Source organism: Nannobrachium achirus (assembly GCF_963921795.1).
Source record: "Nannobrachium achirus genome assembly, chromosome: 17".
NCBI lineage: Eukaryota > Metazoa > Chordata > Actinopteri > Myctophiformes > Myctophidae > Nannobrachium > Nannobrachium achirus.
This window is the reverse complement of record NC_137824.1, coordinates 11,132,586-11,140,404: the sequence shown is the minus strand read 5'-3', so window position 1 is coordinate 11,140,404 and position 7,819 is coordinate 11,132,586.

The window sequence follows — 7,819 nt, the reverse complement described above, 5'->3', positions numbered from 1 at the left end:
ACGCCTCACGTTGCGAGGCGTTGTGAGCATGTAGATCGGCTATTTTCACAATATTTATCTGTGGAACTGAGTCACATTAATACCTACAATTCCAAGTGCTTGTCGGGGTGGGGGTCCCCACTCCCCAGTTCAAATATGTTTATTTTGGGGGTCACAGCCTAAAAAGGTTTGAGAACCCCTGGTATAGAGCATGAACAAATTCATCCACCAGGGTCATTGACAACTCATTCTTATGACTTTTTATCTCGCCAAGCTTTATAAACTATACATATTTTAAAGAGAAAACAATAAAATAAGCGAATATTCGACTTTGGTGACCAATGTCGAATAGTGACTTTGATATTCGATTATTCGAATATTTGGTGAATGCCCTAGTCTCACCCAGTACATACAAGCAGAAGAGGCCAGGGCAGGGCACATTGCCTTTTCCTGGCTTCACCCTGGGTTGGCTCTGAGGAAGACTTTATAATGGCTGCTTATACTAGGTGTGTAACGATACATTTTAACAACGATACGATACATGGTTAACGATACGATACATGGACGATATCGGTTCATTCATGGAGATACGATACGATTCGATTCGATTCAAAGATTTAATGAAATCGATTCAGTAACCCTTTAGCAAAGACATGAAATCTGTGTAAAACGTGTAAAAAAAAAAATCTATTATTATGAAAGTAAACACTGTGATTATCTAGCAAATACATGGACATTATATTTCAACACATATGGACAAACACACCTTGACATGAACACAGTGATTACACTTTTTTCATTTTCCCTCTTAAAATCGCCAAATAAAGGCACACATACTTAGTTTCCATACAATCAATTATTTGCATTGCAAAACGATTCGATACCGATTATTTGCATTTTAAAATGATACGATACAAAGCCAAAACGGTACGATATTTAACTTTTGCAAATTAAAATCGATTTTTCGGTTCAGTTACTATATCGTTACACCCCTATTATATACCTAACCTTTATATTTTAACATCGCTTGTAGTACTTCTACAATGCATGCAATGACATTTGGTAGCTTGTTGTTGAGACTAAATGTCTCCACTAGGCCAGGTCAAGGGCTTGGAGCAAAAAGCAAAAAGGGCGTAAGTGACATTACATTTTTTTTCCACAGGACAGCTTTTCATTGATTGTAATCATTTAATTAAAAACAACATTAAAAAAGTATATTTTGAAATACATTCATTGAAGCCTAATCCGTATTAAAGTATAGACTGATTAAACATATTGATTTAAATGAGATAATTACAATCAATAGAAAGCTGTCCTGTGAAAAAATTTAAAGGGGAACACACACCGGACGCGGAGGCGGTGGGTCAAAACATACAGCCCCAATATTTTCAATGAACTAACCCACACCGGCGGCGTCAGACGCGCACAGCCGAGGGTCTGCCGCCTCGCCTGCCGCGCCGATACGCCGCTGTTCTATGTTTCCAGCGTTGCCGCGCGGTGAACATGTTCTCCCATGGCTCTCCCCACCAGGGGAAATGGATGTGCTGTGTGGCAGCGCGCTGCATCCAGTTGGGGTTACCGCGCGGCACTTCACGTGCGTCGATACCGCGACGCTGCGCAGTAGCCCGCATCCAGTGTGTCACTTACGCCCAAGCCCTCGGCCTGATAGCTGTTGTTCATACAGACTATCACCAGTGGTGAAAGTGGTTTGAAATTCTTGCCGGAACTGTCATAAATTGGCCGCGCGGCGAAGCTGCGCGGCCGAAAAAAATTTGGGAGGCTCTAATCCCCCAAAACCCCTGAAATGCATAGAAAACTTTATTTTGGGAGGCCCACCTGCTGCCCCTCTATAATAAGCCTCTTCATATTGTTCATGTTCCATACAGAAGGCTAAGCATATATATTATTATTACCCTTATTATATTATTATATATATTATTATTACCCATTATTATAACCAGTTATCTAAAGTAACTAAGTACATTTACTAAAGTACTGTATTTAAGTACAGGTTTTAAGTATAGCCTAGCCTAGTTTACTGGAGTATTTCCAATACTTTTAATTCTACTCCACTACATCTCCCATTCCCAGATGCAGAATTGAATCATTTTGGTCTATTCTGCATTTATGGCCACATGCAGGCACAGACACGAGTCCTCCTAGAGATGGGATTTATGGCTCTTTGAAGTGAGCCGGATCTCTGGGATCCGTTCCTTTCAAAGAGCTGTTCAAAAGACGTAGGCCTACATTTTGATACTTCTACTCAAGTACATTAACATTCCAAACTTCTACTTGATTGCAGTATTGATATTTCTACTTAAGTAAAGAAATTGAGTATTTTTCCCACCACTGTTCATTAGAAAGGAACGGCTCCCTACTGTGAACCGAATCCTATCGTTCATTTCAAAGAGCCGTTCAAAAGACTCGATTCGTTCGCGAACGTCTCACCTCTACCCGCTCCGTGTCAAACAAACACTGAAACGCAAACGGACTGACTGGATCACACTGACCTACACAAACCCACGGGAATAATTTAGAAGCACTTTATCAGAAAATATAACTAGTAACACTTGTGTAGCCTACTGTATGTTAATCTGACTTTAGTATAGGCTATTGTTTTCTTCCTGGACGTGCGTTTGTGGCTGGTTATTTAACATGGGATTTTGACAGCTGGCTTCTCCTCTTCTTAACGGAACTCCGTTCCGTCCCCAAATGTTTTAACGGAACGGGGGTTCCGGCCGTTCCGGCTCACTTTCACTACTGACTATCACTGACATGAGTATTATACTTCTCCCCATGTTGTCATCTACATATAAAGCATAACCATCACCACATAGAATATCGCCTCGACCTCCTCAATTACCGATTGATCGGGGATCCCACGACACGCAGCTCCCACAGTGTCGAGCCATTCTGTGCTGGATGCGTTTGATGAGCACCGCATTCAGAAAGCAGACATAAATCACAGAGCTGAATGATGGACGGCATGCATGCACACAGGCTGGAGGATAGAAGGATATCAGTGTTCTAATGAATAACATCCTCCATAGTCTAACCCGTTTAGGCCCCAACGCAAACCTGTGCCACTTTAGATTTGAGCCGCTTTAACCATTGTTTTATGCTTTGACTATTAAAATAAAAGAGAAAATTGCAGATATAGTAGATCTGCTATGTATTTTTTGAAAAATCGTGAAGCCTTTGAATATATTTTGACCTGATTCTATGAAAGTCTTCTAAATCCTTCTTTTAAATCAGTGGTTCTCCAAACCTTTTTAATGTCAGAGACCCCCACAATTACATTTGTTTGACCACGGACCCCCATCTCAAAATATGTTGTTCCAGGGACCACCCTGAAGCAAACATCTCAGTTACACATGTTTGCTTATATAAAAGATATATTCAAAGACACCGAGTGCTGCGCTGTGAGCTTGTATATCTGCTATTTTTGAAATAAGTCCAGGCCTAAACGGTCTAATAATAACACAGAGACAAGCTTCAATAACGCTCTCTCCACGAGTCCAAAGGGAGACTATTACAGTATGCCTTTGTTCCTTCCTGTACAAGGAAGCCAATTTGTATTTGTCTCAATTTACGAGCAAAAGATTGCCTGTATGGAATTTAAATGCAGTGTAAATTTGTCATCAAGCCAGAATCTGAGGTATTTTGCATTCTGTAACCCTGTTTGATATTGGACCTTTTCCCCAGTAGTAATGTGCAAATCATCGCTGTCCGGGGGAGAAAGCTCTTAATAACTTTTGTGTGTGTGTGTGTGTGTGTGTGTGTGTGTGTGTGTGTGTGTGTGTGTGTGTGTGTGTGTGTGTGTTTTTCTTGTAAATGAATGTCCTATACTTCAGTGGTTTTCAAGCTTTTTTTCATATCAGGGTCCATTATTGCCTCCACCAGGCCGAAGGCATGGGGAGAGTATGTTTTCACCCCTGTCCGTCCGTCCGTCCGTCTGTCCATCCGTCTTGTTACCAGCTAATTCCTGGTGCCGTTGGCCCGGTCTTGGCCAAACTGTGTGCACTCACACTCCCCGGATGCCAATCCAGAACCTCTGCCCCACATTTTTCACATTGCCCCTTTCTAGCGCCACCATCATCACCGTCACTTTGTATATATTCTTCTTCTCTTTTTGCAATAGCTTTCGACACTTTGTTTTATTTATCTTTTTTTGTGCTTGCTCTTTTGTGCTTGCTCTTTGGACGGTATACTACAGTACTCTTTTTCTTTTTCTTACTTCTCTGTAACTTGTAACCTTAACTGCTGTGCTGCCTCTGGGCAACTGAATTTCCCCTGTGGGATAATAAAGGTATCTATCTATCTATCTATCTATCTATCTATCTATCTATCTATCTATCTATCTATCTATCAGGCCGATTTTTTTTTAAAGATATCCCCTGACTACAGCCTCATCATCATCATCAAGAAGTGTTTCTCAGACTTGCCTTCGTGTCAAGGACCCCCGAATTCATATCCCATTTGGCTGTGGACCCCCATCTGAAAATGTTTTCAATCAATGGTAAGATAAAAACACAGAGGCATCAGTAAGTCCATCTAGGCAACTGCTAGAAGGTTTTTTTTAGGCCCCTTGTCCCCTTTTTTAGAGCCCCCGCCCTTTTATCCACCTGTAAAAAGTGCCCTCTCCAGACCATGAATGCAGTTTTTACTATGGTGAAAGAAACGCAAATGCCCTCTTTCCATGCCATACCCGAAGGCAACATTCAAGAGAATTGCCTTGTCTATTGAAAGAATTGCCCTCTCTGTGTAGAAATTCATGCCCTTAAACCAGGGGTTTTCAAAGTGGGTGACATGGCAGGGACCGTGACGGCAGTCCAGGGGTTCCGCGAGAGAATTTGATAATATTTTGAATTTATTTGGGCACTTAAAAAGGTTATTTTCTTCAGTTTCTAACCAAAAATGGCATTTATCTCAACGTTTTCCTTGCAACATAATCGCTAAAATATGCTAGAAATATAAGGTGCTGGGAGTGAAAATTTGGAATGTGACTCGGATGGAAAAAAAAATATTTATAGGGGTGTCCTGACTGAGCCAAAAAAGTTTGGGAACCCTGCCATACAACACATCTCCAGTATTGGCTTGATTATGTTTAGTTCAGTGTGGTATCGAGCACCGAAAATAGCCGATGCATTGTGAGCTTGGATGTCTGCTATTTCCACCAAAAGGCCCTTTTAGAAATGCCAGCCCCTGCCTCTCTAACATTCTCTGCACGCGCCTGCCTGTTCAACGGACTGTGGTGCTCTCGGATGGTCAGGGCGGGTATGTCACAGCCGCATTGTTGTTTGTGTGTGTTTGTGAGTGTGTGGGCAGGTAGTCAGTTAATCCCTCAAATAGTGTGTGCGCGCATCAATTATTCAGCCCGGGCCCTTGTACTTTCCACTACAAGAGCGGAGCCTCATTGCATGAGTCCGGTAATCACATCTGTCCCCAGCGAGAGCCAGGGCCTGCTTACGTAACACCTGAACCCACACGGCAGGTCGGCGAGCCGAGCCAGGCCTGTATTCGTAACAACTGAAGCATGTTGGAGAGCTCAGCATGCCCGTAGACGTACTAACAACTGAAGGTACACAGCATGTTGGCGAGCTAGCCAGACCCTGTCACGTCACAACATGAAGCCCGCACAGAATACAAAACACTAATGCTGGCCTTCAAAGCAGCCAATGGTATGGCACCTCCATACCTCCAAAACCCGTTCAACCCCTACAATCCCACCCGTTCACTTAAATCAGCCAGCACAGGGATGCTGACAGAACCCTCGCTAAAAAACCCCAGGACAAAAATCCACTCGTCCTAGACAATTCACCCTTTTGGTCCCCAAACTGTGGAATAAACTCCCTGTCACACTTTGAACGACGGACTCACTCCCTAGCTTCCGCTGTGACCTAAAGACTCTGTGTTTTCTGCTGGTGTTTCAGTCCGAGTGTATCAAAGGGTGCGTTCGGAAATGAGCACCGGGTCTGGTTAGGGTTAGTTTTAGGCATAGTTTTACTGAGGTTATGGTTAGGGTTGGGATTAGGCATAGTTTTTACTGAGGTTAGGGTTAGGATTAGGGTTGGGTTTAGCTACTCACTACACTGAGCACACACCCGCTGCGCATTTCCGAACGCACCCTTTGATACACTCGGACTGAAACACCAGCAGAAAACACTCTCCCCTGAAGACTCACCTCTTCAACCTCCACCTAAACCCATAGCACTTACCATAGCACTCGCCTACCCTAAATGACCATACATGAAAGCTAGATAGCAGGTTTAGGTATATATTATGTTTTTACTGATTAGGTGCTTGGTCTACTTGCTACGCCTCGCGCTGCGAGGCTTTGTGAGCTTGTAGATTGGCTATTTTTGGCAAAGAGGTTTGGTGTAGAGGGGAAAAAGAGCACACTAAGTACAGAGTGAAAGGTCACAGTTCAAGCGGTTAAAAATCTGAAAACACAAATTGACATGAATCCAAAATACAGTGATGATTGTGCTGTCAAACAATGCAACTATATGGAATCTATGAACATGTTGTGGGGGTCTCTGCTTCATCTCTCTCTCAACTAAGAAAACGTTGACGACCCCTGTGTTATGGAATTGAACGCCCCGCGTTGCGAGGAGACATGGGAGAAAAGACCTCGAGAAGCGACCGTAAAATCAAACTAAAGAATGTTTAAAAAGTGCAAAAGCTCTTTTTGAGGAAACAACACAAACTGTTGTAGTCAATTTCACACGGCGGTTGACATGTTGACCGCACGATCCACTGGAACCAGAGGAGAGCACGCCTCGTGTCCATTTATTTGTGTGCGCGTGTCTGTGTGTGTGTGTGTGTGTGTGTGTGTGTGTGTGTGTGTGTGTGTGTGTGCGCGTGCGGAGGAGTCAGCCGATATGTCCAGGGCCAGGTTACTAAGTGATGATTGGTTGTCACTAAAGCATTGTGCTGCTGTTTGGGTTGTGTGTGTGTGTGTGTGTGTGTGTGTGTGTGTGTGTGTGTGTGTGTGTGTGTGTGTGTGTGTGTGTGTGTGTGTGTGTGTGTGTGTTTGGGTCGTGTGCGCCCTGGAGGAAGTATACGTTTACACAGGAAGGGAAAATGGGAGTGTGATCTTGTGTGTCGGCAGGTGTGTGTGTGTGTGCGTGCACGTGAGTGAATTACCATACTAGTGAGCACCACCTGTCCCCACAAGAATAGTGAGGATATTTGTAAAATAGACGACGCGAAGAAACGCCTTCCTCGCCGTCGCAAGAGAAAATGGTTGTTTTGTTGAGTTTAGAGAGACGTCAAAACGTCGCTATATGCGACGCGTTGTGAGCTTGTAGATCTGCTCATTTCAACATGTTGCACGTTTACTTTTGGTACTTTAAGTAATAAGTACATTTTGATGCCAATATACTTTCATACTTTTGCCCAAGTACATTTTGGATTCCAGACTCCAGAGTATTTCTAGATTGCAATATCGATACTTTTACGCAAGTTATTTTTCCACCACTGAGCAGTGGTGTAAAGTAACCGTAAATGTAAAGTACATTTACTTAAGTAATGTACTTATGTGCAATTTTGGGGTATTTGTACTTTACTTGAGTGTTTCCATTTTCCAATACTTTTACTTCTACTCCACTACATGTCAGATCCAAATATTGTACTTTTACTCCACTACATTTATTTGAAAACTTTAGTTACTAGTTACTTTGCAGATATAAATTATAGTATTACGAAATATAAATGAAACACCCTAGCCCTATTTTATACCTTGGCTATTTGAAAATAGCCGATCTACGATTGTAGATCGGCTATTTTCAAACATTTTGCACTTTTACTTTTGGTACTTTTAGTCAAGTACATTTTG